We start from the raw sequence: 16,226 nt of genomic DNA on the forward strand, positions 1-16,226 counted from the left end.
GAGTTCCCAGGACTCAGCCTGTTGCCCTATCCTACTGTGGCTGAAGGGCTAGCTAAGTTGCAAGACCAAGTCCTCTTTACTCTTCCATCTCCTCTCCTTAAGCAGAGGAAAGGGGTCTACCCTGGAGCGGCGAGCTGCGCTGCCTTGGGTTGTAGGAGTGGTGGTACAAGCACTCCCTTGGCTTCCCCGGCTGTTGTATCACGAGTTTGTGTGCCCCGCAGGTTGACTGGCTCTCAGTCTGGTACGGCACTAGGACTTGCCAAGGCATTAAAGTTCTTGTTCTCTAGACTGCGTTTCAAGATTATCTGGGACTCCAGAACACTTTGGTTCTCAGTGGCAAGGCTTGCCAGAAATCAGGTTCTTACCACTGGGATGAATGAGCCTCCTCTGGCTACAGACATCATGGAGCTCTAAACGCTCCTTCCAAGGGGCTCCAGCTGAGTTCTTCCTGGTGTGTTTTCCACTGTGACAGGCAGCACTAAGTACCAATGCAAAATCTCACAATCACTGTGCTCTCCCTCCCTCAAGCATACAGATTCTCTCTGCATGCCACACAGCTACTCCCAGAGAATTGGTGGTGTTGGCAATTGAAGACTTTCTTTCATGTCTTCTTCAGTGCCTCTTTTTCATATACATAAAGATATTTCCATTAAAAAAAACAAAAAGGATAGAAATATAGAATAGGTATCTAATTTATATTAATTCGATTGCTATTAGTCTCAATTGCTTTCCCGGGCTCATTAATGCTGATGGGACTGATATCTACCCCCTCCTATGTGGCAACATGCTCAAAACAATCTTAGTTCCTGAGGCAGCCTCAAATGCTGTAGAACCTGTGTCAATGGGCTTACTGCCCCTGACTCCCTCTCAAAATACAACAAAAACAAAGAGAACAGGGACCTGAGATCAATTCATTGTGTCTGGATATAGATTAATGAAATTGCTATGGGTTTGTTTCTATATTGCTTCTGGTGTCTACTTTGCATTTGATCATTCCAAGTTCCCTCTTAATCTCCTTTTCCCCTTTGTGATGGCCAAACGAATACATGTAGTTCTAGAATAGTTTCTACTCTGAAGACTGTCAACCTGCTTTGTATGAATAGGCAATAACTTTCATTTGAGGGAATTTTATTCTTTATTAAATACCTTTTATATAAAAGAGAAATATCTCATTTTTGTTTGGATGGCTATGATTATGAATGAGAGTATATTTTAAGCAGTTTGAATGCCCTTAGAAAATTATCTCTCTGACTTTCATCCATCCAACCCTAGCCATTTCTGGGAACTTTCCTCAAGGGTTTCATTGTACTTTGCTCTTCACATTAGAGGACGTTTTGCTCCAAGTGATGATTGCTTGGCTTTCTTCAAGTTTGCATTGTCTTGATGTCCAAGCCTGTGATAGATGCATCTGAATGGCTAACTCTAGCAATTAGGGTCTCAGAGGTGCTTAAAAAAAAAAAAATAAGCAGTTGATAATTTCAGGTAAAGCCTCTTTTTGTCTTCAGCTTGCAGGTGATTTTATTTTCCAACATTAAACAAATATAAATAAAGTTCCTTATTTAATTTCAAGCAGAAAGTCACTTGCTTTAATCAAATACACAGCACTACAATATAAACAGATAAATACAGAATGAAAATTTGGAAACACAGTGAGTACTCTAGATGGATGTCTGAAAATAGAATACATAATTCTTAAATAAGTGATTTATGTGGTAATTTGGAATATATACTCAAGAGGAGAAAATGGACACATCTATTATAGAGCTATTAGTTTCTCAATATGGACAATTTTACTTGAAAATCCTTTTCATCTTCATTGATTTGTGCCTGTGGCTATTAATTGGATATAGAATTCTTTGAGAAACACAGATATGTAAACTGTGTGATTGTTCATAAAATTAATACATTTTTTGCAAAGACATTTTATATATATATAACTATTTTATAGTTAAATTAGATCCTTACATGAGAAAGTTGGTTAAATGACACAGCAAAGTCTTTTCATTGTTAATTCAGGGGAATTGACAACATATGCTTTTTATGATTTGACCAGAATATGGTTTTTTTAAAGTTTTAATTCATGCTCTTTCTGCTTTGAAAACAGAATTATAATCTGTGCTTTTGCTGAGTATATACAATTCTTGCTTACTGTAAAAATTTTAAATGCCCTAAAATGTATTCTCTTGTTTATCCTCTAGAAATAACAAGTATTATTTTATTATTTACAATGCTCAGACTTTGGCAATTGTGTGTACAACATACACAAGACCATTCTAAATATTCTTTAGTGTTTTACATTTTTCTTTAAATAAGGGGCAATTTTCAGTGCCAACACAAATATTTCTACCTTATAATTTTAATGGCTACTAAGTATTCCATTGAATAGAAACACTATAGTTCCTATCCACCTCCCAGCTCTTGAATGCTTAGACTGTTTTTAATTTTGCATTAAGAGTGGAGGGTGAGGACAGAGTAAGTACCTATTGGATACGATGCTTATTACCTGAGTGACAAAAAATTTACATATAACAAACTTGCACATGTACCACTGAACTTAAATTTTAAAAAATAATAAAATACACTTTGAGGCAATCTGAGTAAATTATGTTAATACTTTTAAATGGAGGGATAACATACATATAATACAGTACATCCCAAATGCTAATCTGAAGTGTGTAGCTTATTGATTTTACATATGTACACACAGATGTACACAGGCTTAACAACCACCAACATCAAGATACAGAACATATCCAGGATCATGTATGATTCACTCGTATGTGTTGCTATTTTATAGAATACACATACACACCCCAAAAGTAACAGATATTTTGATATTCTGACTTCCATGTTTTATTAGATATGTCTGTGTCTGAATCTTTCATTATATCATATATTATATACTTGTTTATATCTCGTGTCTTTCACCCAATGTATTTTCTGTGAAATTTACCCACGTTGTACGTACCAATAGTCCATTCCCTCCTGTTGTTGCTCTGTATTCCACTGTATAAATATTCCATTAATCTCTTTTTTTGGGTTTTTTTTTTTTTTTTTTTTTTTGAGACAGTCTCACTCTGTCGCCCAGGCTGGAGTGTAGTGGCGCGATCTCGGCTCACTGCAAGCTCCGCCTCCTGGGTTCACGCCATTCTCCTGCCTCAGCCTCCCAAGTAGCTGGGACTACAGGCGCCCGCCACCACGCCCGGCTAATTTTTTTTTTTTTTTTTTTTTTGTATTTTTAGTAGAGATGGGGTTTCACCGTGTTAGCCATGATGGTCTCGATCTCCTGACCTCGTGATCCGCCCGCCTCGGCCTCCCAAAGTGCTGGGATTACAGGCGTGAGCCACCGCGCCCGGCCTCCATATAACTTCTTGATGGCTGCTTGGTTTTGGCTGAAGATGCTACTGCGGTTATGAGCATTCACGCTCAAGTCCTTGTGTAGATCTGGGCATTGATTTTTTGTAGGGGTAGACTTGTTAGGCCGTGGAATAAGAGTATGTTTCACTATATGAGACTCTCAGATTATTTTTACAAGTAGTGCTACCATTTTACACCCATGCTACATATGTAAGAGGTTTTGTTTTGTTATTCATACTCACCACTGCTTGACATTGTTAGCCATTTTAGCCACTTTGATGAGCGTAGTGAAGACGTACTTTTTTGCATGAGAGAAGGAATAAAAGCAAGAGTAGCTTATTAGGAGCATGTAAAACATAAGGTCTCTTTAGAGTTCTTGAGCTATTTAATGCTCTATACACATGTATTTTGAAGTTATTCCTGGCTTCCATGTATTTTGAGATTTTTAGAAACATTTTAGCCTTTGTGTTCTTCGGATTGAAAATGTTTCCTGCTGTTATTAGTTATGTGGCAATCACTTTACGGTCATCATTTCTTATCTGCACCGAAAATCTTGGTCCTAGCTGTTCATATTGGTCTCTACAGTTGAAGTTAAGCTACATACACTGTGTTTAATTGCCTTTCGGAAAAAAAGGGTTACACTGTTATTTGGTGCTAAAGAGAAGTTACTGTGTATAGTAATGGCATAGAAACAGAGCAGTGGACAAATATTGCTTTTAGTGACAATAATATTTATTGTAGGAAGAACATCTTCAATTGTCCCCCTTTTTGGCCAATGTCTAACATGTTTGTATTTTAATTTTTTTCTATGAAAAAGGGACATAAATGATAAAACTCTTTGTATAAACAATTCAAAAAGATCTCTCAGGATAAGAACAAAAAATAAAAATCATCATAGGAAAACAGCATGTCACAGTTTGTTATGTTTTTCTTCTTAATGCTACATCAAAGAATGTGACCTTGTAAAATGTACGACATGTTATATTAGGTGAATTATCATATTGCCATCTACTCTTTCAAGTTATTTATGCTTTTCAGTGCCTTCTATATTTCCCCATCTTCCTTCCTCCAGGTTCAATTTGGGCTGGTGTCTTAGCAAAGAAATGCGAGCTCTCCATCTGGGAATGAGAAAACATATCTATTTTCTAGATAAAGGTCATTTAGCAAGTTGAGGACGGTCTACACACAGCATTTATGGAGTGAGAAATTCGGGCAAATGGAAAACCTAGTGACAATCATTCCAATTTGCTACTTTTCTGAATTCACCTGCCCATTTTTTTGTGTGATTCTTTTGGCTACTATGGCAACCTTCTCTCTCTGACTTCTTCAACTATATGTCAGTTGTTTTCTGTAGTATTTATAAATGCAAGGGATAAAATTTCACATTTGGAGGCTTATATTTTTCAGAGGCATTTTGAGTTCAGTGTTGCTAATTTCTCTACTCTTTTACAACAGACCTCATGATTTTTCTCTTCATGTTGAATTATAGAATCTGCACTTCCCATGTGGTCTGAATAGCTGGTAACAATTCCCCAAGAAAGGTTTTTCCTTTTGCTTACCTGTGTGCAGGGCAGTGTGGTCATCATGTGACCCCACCACGTTTTTAGCTTGAAGTTAAATCGTACAAGGAGTCTTCACTTGCTGAACTCTATACAAAACTCTATACATTAGAAAGCATTTCCATTTTTAGTGGGTGATTCTTGTTGATTGAAGAAATTGACAGATCAATACAGAAACTATGTTTCAGAGAATTTCTTAAGCCAAAAATATTTTTCATATATTGGGCTTCATTATTGCTGTTTGGTGAATATTTTGTAATACAGTGTATTTTGACCTTTAATATATGCTGATGGATGCCTTTTATTTTATCCCCAAACTTTAAAATTGATCTACACATGGTATACAGTGTTGAGGTAGGTAGGGAAGAGGGAGAAAAGATGAAGATAAATTACATTTCTGTTTATCTTTCCTCCTGGGAAGTCTAATGTAGGTGAAATTTTTCATACTATGATGTCTTATTTTGAGGAATTCTGCATAATCTTGATATTATGTATTAGTTTGAGTCATAATAAATTGCTGTTTTGTAGGTCACAGATGATCACAAATGGCCATTTCAAATGGTTCAACATAACACAAAGGAAGAAAAGTTAAATTCTGCAAAAATGTAATAAAGAAAAATGATAAATACCAGTGTTTTAATTATTATGATAGAGAACTAGAAATTAAGAGACTATTTGCTACTCATGTGGATATAATTTTTTTCTCTGTGTTATATATGTGTGTGTATGTGTGTGTAATTAGCAATTAGGTTAATACCTCTAAAGTAAAGAAATATTTTTATGTAGCTAAGTAATTACTGTCAGAGTTGAATATCTAATAACATTGGAAAATTCACTTAACTCTCCAGAGCTTGTTTTCCATTTTTAGTAAAATGATGAAAATAAAACTCTACTTTCCTACTGTTGATAGTAGATGATAAAAGGAAATAAATCAAAGACATACATAACTCAATAGATAATTAGAATTCTGTCCTCCCTAACAGTTTATTTAAAGAAGTAAGATAAATTTGTGAACTTTTTGTTGATGTTACCTGGAGAAAACATTTGAAGCTGGCTAAGATTTATTTATCACTATTCGTGTGTCAGATTTTGCTATAGATGATTCATTTAATTTAACCCTCACAATAACTCCATGATCATTATGATTCTGGTGCTATTAAGATTTCCCTTTTATAGATGAGTAAACTGAGTCTCAGAGTAGTAAGCAAATTTCTTAAGACTACACAGCTAGGAAGGCCCAGACTGTGGTCAAGCCTGGACAGTCTAACTCAGGAGATAGGCCCTTTAACCCCATGTCAGACAGATGTCCTTCCTGCCTTGCAATACTATTGCCCTCCATCCTTTATAATTTTCCTTTACAATTTTAAGTTATTTTTCTGTTCTTAACATTTCCTTCCCTTCCCATATACCCTAATTTACGCAGAAATATTTGAATTCAATTATCACTAGACCGAATGTGGGATACCGGGTGTTGAAGCTTTGCCTGTGTCGCCACCCCAGTGCATCAGCTGAGATTGCTGTGATGGGCGGAGCTTTTGCCCGTGTGACTGCTTTCCCTGTGGTTAATAGTCAACAGAGAGATTTAGACCCCAGACTAAAGAAAATGGTGGGAGAGATACAGCATATAGAAAGAATTAGAGTTTAGAGGGACTGCTTGTGATACAAGCTACTCCCCTCTACACTTGTACAAGGCAAGTAACCCTTAGGAGAAAGGTAAACTGACATTGGAATGTATGTATGTAAAGAAGAACCTTTACATGGCTTGAAAGCTTCAGTGAAAAAACATTTCAAGAAAGTCGAAGTGGCAAACTTCCAAAAATAAAATCAAACATGTTCTGTGAATTTTTCTTTCTCATTTTAGATGATTCGATAGCTGATCCACTAAACTGATGTATAATGTATTTTTAATGCTTAAAAATCATTTTTTTCAGTACTTCATAATTATCAGGCTAAATATAACAGAATAATTTACTTTATTGTTAAATTTCATGTCTTGTAACTCATGGTCTTTTCCACCGGCAGCCTCGCAAGAGATTTTCATAGCTTCCTTCTGCATGTGAAGCTTATTCAGTATTACAAAAGCTACTTCTTTAAACTTGACAATCACAAAAGGGCATTGCAAGGTTGAGATCCTGGGTGTGAGAGTGTCTTCGACTTGTCATGAAAGAAGAATTAATGTCTTGGCTGAGATCGTCATTCTCAGATACTCTTACTTTTCTTGGCTTTTGAAAGTCTATAGCTGATTTGTGTTTCCAAGTGTAAGCCATCCAAAGCCATAACAAAGACCACAGGACATAGCAAGCTTAATTAGAAATATTTTCTCTCTCCACTCTGGAGGCAGTCTCATCTGTGCCTCACTCTTGTGATGCAATGTTTTCAGCAACCCCCAGTGCCAACCCAGCATACACTAAGTGAGGTCACAGTATTTCATTTTATTTTTATATAATTCTCAGCTGGAAAAATGTCTATTCCTAATCTGCAGACCCTCAAAAATGTTACCTTAAATTGCATTTTCTTTTTTCTTTTTTCTTTTTTTCACTTGGATTCTTTGTAACCAGTGTTGTGTGCTCTTTTATTTACTGTGTAGCTTTTAGGTAATAAAAACACTATTTTATAGGCACTGCTTCCTGCATTAATTAATGTCTATATTCACTCTCTTATTGCTTTTTCTCTACTATGGTGCACTTAATTTGTGGTGGTGAGATTGCCTAGATTCATATTAGATATTACATGAGTATTACCTAGTTAAGGACGTTAAACTTCCTTTCAGTTTGTCTCCAATGATAAGGGTGTCTGTGTTAAACCTCCTTTATGTCATCACCTAAGAATATTATAAAGCTAAAATAGTTATTAATCCAACTCAGGTATTGTATATAGATACAGGCAAGGTCAACAGTCTTTTCAATAAAATGGAAAAAAAATGATGGTGCATACACCTCTTGTGATTCCATTCAAATATTTATTCAACTTTCCAAAAATAATTGGTGAGCAGCTTCTTTGCCCCAGTCACCTGTATGGGGAATCAGGATTCAATTGTAGACACTAGAGATTAAAATCAGTCCCTTGACAGAGATTAGTGACATAGGAGTTCACTGTCCTAGAAGTCAAAGAACTGTGTTAGATGTTTCCTATATACCTTCTCTAACCATAGGGAAATATTAAGTAATAATATTACTAAAATTTTGGAGGAAAACATAAAAATAAAACTGAATATTATAAAAGGTATCAAAGAGTGATATTATTTATCCAATATTATCATAATGTGACAGATATATGCCCATTTATATTTTAAAATAATTTATATTTGGTTAAAAATTAATTTTAATTATAAATGGATGCATGCCATTTTTAAAAACTGCAATAAAATAGAGAAATATAGTTGCTGGATAATATTTTGAAATAATATTCCATGGTTTTGCACTCTCAGTAATTAATCTTAGCTTATAAAACTTCCATTATTATGACTGGATTATGGAGTTGTAAGTTTCTTTAGGAAAATGTTGACTCCTAAATCTTGTATCAAATTTGTGGCAGAGCACATACATGTCTTTCAGTTTATCTAGTTGCAATACTGCCACCTGAATGTATTTAGTTAAAATAATTAAGTTACGTTAATTGGTATCTAGATATCAGAATTATTAACTATGACAAAATTGATACCTTGGTGGCTATAATATGAGGCTAAGGAATGGAAGGTGTAGCTTGAAATCATCTCTTGCCATCAGTGGCATCCCATGTGGTTGTTGGTGGAGGACAGAGTTTAGAGCTTATACCTGATATTTTTCAAGAGCTTCTAAGGCATCTGCTTTTGGTTGTGTGCTCTTTTGTCTCTTTCATATCTTTTACAGTTAAAGAAACTAATGTCTGGAATATATTATGTTATATAAATCTTTTTGTATCATATAAAAAATTTTGATAATTTCAAACCAAGGACGGAAGGATAGCATGTCAGTGGTCATGTAACTTGTAAGTAAATTTTCCAAAACATTCACTTCATCCATATATAATAATTGTATCTAATCCAGGAAAATAAGATCTTGCAAAAAAATAGGTAATAAGTGTCTACAATAAGAAGAAAATAGGACATGAAAAATTAAAATATAGTAGATGATAAAAATTCTCCATAAATGTAAATCACAAAGAAGAAAAAAAAGTTACCATCCCTGAAACCAAATTACATAATTTTAAATAAGCAGTTGCAGATATGATAAAATTACTTATCCATTACTACAAAAACAAAAACAAAACCACTGGAAGCATATATGAACAAAATCAAAATAAATAAGCAAATTAGAAAGAAATGAAATGAAAAATTAAACAACCCAAGACATAAATTGGAAAAGAAGGCCAAATCATTATATTGTGCCAAATTACAGAATAACCAAAGCAGAAATAAATTTGACCAAAAATGTGATAAAGTCACTGAAAATAAAAATAAATGGAATACATTATCTTAAATGATATAAAATGTATCAGAACGATAATTTTCTATGTAGAAGATAAGTTCAAAAATCCATTATATTTTAAAAGAAACTTTGACAGAAAAAAACCCTACATCAACATTTAATACTTTAATCAAATAATTACTTTGGGAGCAAAATATGTGAATCTACATTTTATTTTATTTTTAATTTAAATTTTTGAGACAAGCTCTTGGTCTTGTTCTGTCACCCACGATGAAGTGCAGTGACTTGATCATAGCTTACTGCAGCCTTGAACTCCTGGGATCAAGGGATTCTCCTACCTCAGCTTGCCAAGTAGCTAGGACTACAGGCCTATGCCACCACTCCCAGCTAATTTTTAAAATTTTTTGTAGAGACGGGGTCTTGCTATATTCCCAAGTTGGTCTTCAACTCCTGTTCTCAAGTGACCCTCCCATCTCAGTCTTCCAAAGTGCTATTACAGGCATGAATCACTGCACTCAGCCAGAATCTACATTTTTAGAAGACTATCCTGTACCTTCAAAAATGTGTCCAGAGTTTTACAGTCAAGACATATATTTATAAAATTATTAGATGTTAGTAATAGATAGAAATAAATTATCAGGGCCCTACACAAAAAGACCACATTTTCCTCAATGGAAGGAAAATCAAGTTGGCATTACACTCTAATGAAATCAGCTCTTTCAATAAAATCAAGGGAAAATTTTGAAGAAAAATTTTATATCCTGCTAAGATGGCCTTCAAAGTTTAAGTCCGTAAAATAGTTTTCAGTGTGCACAAATAAAGGGAATATGGACTCATGAAAATGCCAAGAATTCCACTAAGAGACCTGGCTCTTTCAATCAGGAGTTGATGGGAGAAATTTTCAAAAGAACTGGTGGAGGGAAGTGAATATATGTAATTGCAGATATAATACTAAAACAAATGTGGGAAAATAATATATAAAAGTGATATAACAACACGGAAACATTGCAATGTAAAAACTGAAAATGTGTAGGGTAAACAAAAAGAGAAAGTAACATAATTCTTACTCATTGTCACATAGTTAAGAGATAGGAGTCAAGTAAGTCACATAAAACTGAAACCAGATTTTAGACGCAAAATAAGAAAAAGGGATTGAAAGCACTATAAAACACATTAGTCCATATAGAGAAAACAACACAAAAATGCAAGCATCTGTAATGACTCAAAATAAAGCTAAATAACTAAATAAATTAATTAAAGCCTGCATGGAGAAAAAAATCACACAAACAAAATAATTTGATGGAGTGAGAACAATAAAATCATTTATGTAAATAAACGCCAACAGATTTCATTCAGTTATTAAGACATAGAGATGTTCAACTCGGCTTACAAAACACAACCCCAAAAATGCTATACACCAGAAACACCCCTAAAATGAAGGAAATCAGAAAGCTAAAAATTAGAGAATAGGTTAAAAAAAATAAAGTGGGGTTGAGGGAAATAATAGGAAGGCAGAAATTATAATCCTCATGTCAGGAAAAAATCAGTATTCAGACCACAAAGCATTAAATATGACAAAGAAGGATAGTGTTATGCTAAATATTATAATCAAAATGAAGCTATAAAATGATTGATATCTGTGCAAAAGTAGCACAGAAGCCAACTTATTTAAAGTTGTGGTTCCAGACATTATAAGAAATATTAACATGGCTTCTACATTCAAAATAAAGAAATAAGGGTATGATATAATCAACATAATTAATAATTGCTTTCTGTGATATATGTAATATACAAATTTACTGTAAAATTGATATAGTTTGGCTCTGTGTCCCCAGGGAAATCTCATCTCAAATTCTAATCCTCATAATCCCCATTTGTGGAGGGGGTCCTGGTGGGAGGTGATTGGATCATGGGGGGTGGTTTCCCCCATGCTGTTCTCATGAAAGTGAGTGAGGTCTCACAAGATCAGATGGCTTTATGAGTTTGACAGTTCCTCCTTAACACATTCTTCTCTCTCCTGTCACCATGTGAAGAAAGTCTTTACTCCCTCTTCTCCTTTTGACATGATTGTAAGTTTCCTGAAGTCTCACCAGCCATGTGGAGCTGTGGGTCCGTTTAACCTCTTTTCTTTATAAATTACCCAGTCTCTGATATTTCTTTATAGCAGTGTGAAAACAGACTAACACAAAAATTTAGCTTATATATCAAATATATATCTTTTGCATATATTTATATTTTATATTATTCAATAAAGAATATATTCTCAAATGTAAAACAATTACTTAAAAATCATCAAGTAATAGTTTACATGGAAAAAAAATAGTGGAATAAAATAAAGCTCTTAGAACACAATTAAAGTATAAGTTAAGGACAAAAAAAGTTCTTTCATCTGGAAACTTTAAAATTCTCTAACAAATTTTTGGAGAATATGGACATGAAAATTAAAATTATTTTAAAAAATTAAAAACACTATGTATCCAAATTATAGGATTTATTTTAAACTATGAAAAAAGAAAAACTCATAGTCAGAAGCATGTATTTCAATAAAAATGAGAGAGTTAAATTAGTTTAAATAAATTTCTAACTTGAAAAGCTAGGAAAAGAAAAACGTGAAGCAAACATAATATCGAAAAATAAATTAAAATTATAATATTATTTAGATAGGAATCAGAGAACAACATAATTAATCACTAAATAAAATTTGTGTTTATATAATTAGGAAAATTCAAACCACTATCTAACTTACCCAATAAGAAAAAAGAAAGCAAAAACAAAGTGTGAAAATGATAATAAGGAAATAACCATTTAAATAAAAAAAATTTTTAATTGAGATATTATTTTAAACACCTCTCTGGAGGTAAATAGAATAAATAGACAGTTTCTTTTTAATGTGTAATAAACTGAAAGTGAGATGACTAGAAGTGGAAACAAATTTTCAAGAAAATTGTAGACTAATTACAAATATGAATATCTACACAAAACTTCTAAATAAAATAGCAAATGAAGCAAAAAGTCAGGGTACTTTGTAGACAAATAGGCTTATTTCAGAAAGGTAAGCATGTTCATTATGAAAATCATTGATAAAGTTCTCTAAATGATTAAATCAAAGGAGAAAAGCCATTCTCTTTTTAAATGCTGAAAAGACCTTCAGTAAAATACTAACGTGTTGATAAAATGCTAATACCCCCAATATATTTTTTAAAACACATAAAAACATGGAAAGATCGCAAGAACAAATAATGAATCTGACCAAAGTAAAGAAATATGGTCACTTCAGTCATAATAATTAAAATGCAGGTCAAAACTGTATATAAAAATAGCATTGCTCCTTTTGCACGTTGAGAAAAATTGTAAAAGCTGGATAACATAATTCTGCCGGCATTGCTGTGGAGATACCTGCCTTCTCATTGCTGGTGTTAGTGCCAGATGGTATGCCTTATGAAGAGGAATTGTGTGATATCTCATCAATGTACATTGCCAATTTGCCCTTTGCAGTAGCGACTTCATTTCTAAGAATTAACATCAAAGGTAGAAGGTGGGGAGAAATATGTTCAAATGATTATTCATTGTGACATTATTGCTAGCTGTGAAATATTAGAAACTACGTAAGTGCACTGTAGTCTGATTGAATTAACCATGGTATATACATGTAATGGAATGCTATGTGTCTCTTAAAAACAAAAGAGATCTATGTAGTATAGAGTGAGCTCCTGGATACATTGTCAAGTGTTAACATCGTAGATAGAGTGTGCTACCTGTCCTACCTGGTTATTTGTGTTCCTCTCTCCCTGCAAAAACCACAGGAAGAATAAGCCAGAAACAGTGATGTGCAGAAGAAATCTGGCAACATGGTACATGGGGTATGGAAAAGAAGACAACTCCTCTGAGCATAATACTTTTGACTTTTGAAGTGTATTCCAAATCTTCAAAAAATCAAATTGAATAAACAGATAAGGAATCTTACCACTGTTAAAGAGGAAAGTCACACTGGATAAGATGAGCAGACAGAGGCTGATTTTATTCTGATATTACGGCTAGCAATAGGGTAGTGGGCACAGATCAACTCCATACCAGCAAGAGCTGGAATGTTTTTAAGATCTGGGGTTGGAGGGAATCTTAAGCCAATTTTGTTTGCCAGTTGGCCTTAACCAAAGGAAAAGTAAACTTTTTGTTTTCATGATAGGAGGTAGCTTTACAACTTAGAGCAAGGTGCCCCAATGCAGCTAGGCTGCTACCCTCCCACAGAGAGAGGGAGAGGGGTTACATCTTCCTTGATGATTACCTTTCAAAAGCATGGCTCCTAGGTCTATTCTTGAGTTGTGAAAGTGGAAAGCCGCTTTTGAAAAGATTTACATTTCAAAAGTGCAGAGAGAGGATTTACCATGGGAAGTTTTCTGAAGTAAAGGCTTTAAGATCCTGGAGGCAGGAAGAAACCTGCCTAAAGTTTACTCGAGCTAAGGGGAATGGTAAGGCTTTCTTGGCCACTAATTAGCACTATGTCAAATTGATTAATTGATTAAGATAAAGAAGGTATATTAGTCAAGGTTCTCCAGAGAGACAATACAGGCTACGTAGATACATAGAAAGAGATTGAGCGTGAGGGACTGGCTCGCGTGATTACAGAGGCTGAAAAGTCTATGATCTGCCATCTGCAAGCTGAAGGCCCAGGAAAGCCAGTGGTGTAGTTTCAGACCCAGCCCAAAGGTTTGGAAACGGAGAAGTTGATAAGTCCCAGTCTGAGGCTGAAGGCTTGGATATCAGGAGCTCAGCTGTCAAAAGCTGGAAGAAGATGGACGTCTCAGCTCAAGCAAAGAGAGAAAATTCATCCTTTCTCTACCTTTTTGCTCTATTCAGGCCCTCGCTGGAATGAATGATGTCCACCTACATTGGTGAGGGCTTTCTATCTTCTTTACTCTGTCTACTGACTCAAATGCTAATTTCTTCAAGAAACACCCTCACAGATATACCCAGAAATAATGTTTGACCAGCTGCGCGGGCTTCCCTTACCCCAGTCAGTTGACATATAAAATTAACCATCACAGAAGGTAAAACATAATCCAAGAAAATTTTGAATGCAGTATTCTGACTGTACACTATCAGTGGAATAATTTATAAGTAAAAAAAACAAATGCAAAGTAATGTTTTTATTTTAGTTAGCTTGTTATTTGGTACTGTTATGAAAGTAGTAATGTTGATAAATATTTGAGTTTATTGTAGAACTGAGCAAGTGACAACTAAATGCAAAATGCATACTGTCAGGCCTCTGAGCCCAAGCTAAGTCATCATATACTCTGTGACCTGCACGTATACATCCAGATGGCCTGAAGCAACTGAAGAACCACAAAAGAAGTGAAAATAGCCAGTTCCTGCCTTAACTGATGACATTCCACCATTGTAATTTGTTCCTGCTCCACTCCTATCTCCCTTTGCTGATTCCTTTTTCGGACTCATTCCACCTGCACCCAGGTAATTTAAAAGCTTTTATTGCTCACACAAAGCCTGTTTGGTGGTCTCTTCACACAGATGCACGTAACATGTATAGTAGGTGATTATCAAATTCTGGGGTGAGGCAAGGCAGTTATCAAGGACGTTAGTGTGAAAATTAGGGAAGTTTGGGTATAAACTGTATATTGGATAATATTACCTCAATGTACTTTTGTTGTACATGATAATGGTATTTTGGTTACATAACAGGATGCCATTGTTTTTGAATACATGTTGAGATATCAAATGATCAAGTGGCATGATGTCTGCGATATATCCGTAAAATTTCAGAATAGTGGTTGAGAGACAGAGAGATAAGAGGAGAGTGAGCACAGAAATGCACAAATGTGGCAATATAAATAGTTAATGTTTACCTAGGTAAATGTAAATAAGTAATGTTTAGTGTACCATAATTTTTTTTCTTTTTTTTTTTTTTTTTTGAGACAAAGTCTTGCTCCATCTCCCAAGATGGAGTGCAGTGGTGCGATCATGGCTCACTGCAACCTCAGCATCCCAGGCTCAAGTGATTTTCCTGTCTCAGCCCCCTGAGTAGCTGGGACAACAGGTGAGACAAGCACACCCACCTAATTTTTATATTTTTTGTAGAGAATAGGTTTTGACATGTTGGCCAGGCTGGTCTCTAACTCCTGAGCTCAGGTAATCCACCTTCTTCAGCCTCTGGAAGTGCTGAGATTACAGGCATGAGCCACCATGTCTGGCACGAACCATTATTTTAACTCCTCCATATGAATCAAATTTTCTAAAATTATAAGTAGGGGAAAATTAACCCCATCCCAAAATAAATTACAAAGTGCATTATAGACAAAACTGCTGAAATAATTATTTTCTAAGGTAAAATGATAAAAACTGTCTATGCAAAGGGTGTTATTCCATATTTGGTAAACACAGAAAAAACAACAACAAAAAAGAAATTATAGTCTTTGAGTTGCAAAACAGACTATTTAAATTCACAGGGAAGACAATGGCCTTAAAGAAAAAAGCTTTCCCTTGCTAGAGAGAATTTTTGATTTTTAGACAACCAGCCTTTGTGTTTCTCTGCAGGTCTTGATACGTAAGTGTATTCCAAACTGCAGGAGTGTCATATTTTGGATTGCTCAATTTTATTAATGCTTGGGGCACCAACACTAATGTAGATATATATGTTTATAAATTGTATGTATATTTCCATAGTAAAGTATTATATACATTAGAAATTTTATATAATACAATTAAAAAGAAGATAAATAGAAATAGAAGTTCAAATGTGGATCACTTCAAGTGCCCCCTTAGACTCTGGACCTTAGGCTTTGAAGATGAGTATCTCAAATGTTGGCTTTAGAAATACTTTGGTTTACAGCACCAAATGAGAAAAAGTTAAATAGCTGATGGGCAATTGGAATAAACAGCAATAGATTTAACT

Source organism: Pongo pygmaeus, chromosome 4 (genome assembly GCF_028885625.2).
Source record: "Pongo pygmaeus isolate AG05252 chromosome 4, NHGRI_mPonPyg2-v2.0_pri, whole genome shotgun sequence".
In the NCBI taxonomy this organism is placed as follows: Eukaryota; Metazoa; Chordata; class Mammalia; order Primates; family Hominidae; genus Pongo; species Pongo pygmaeus.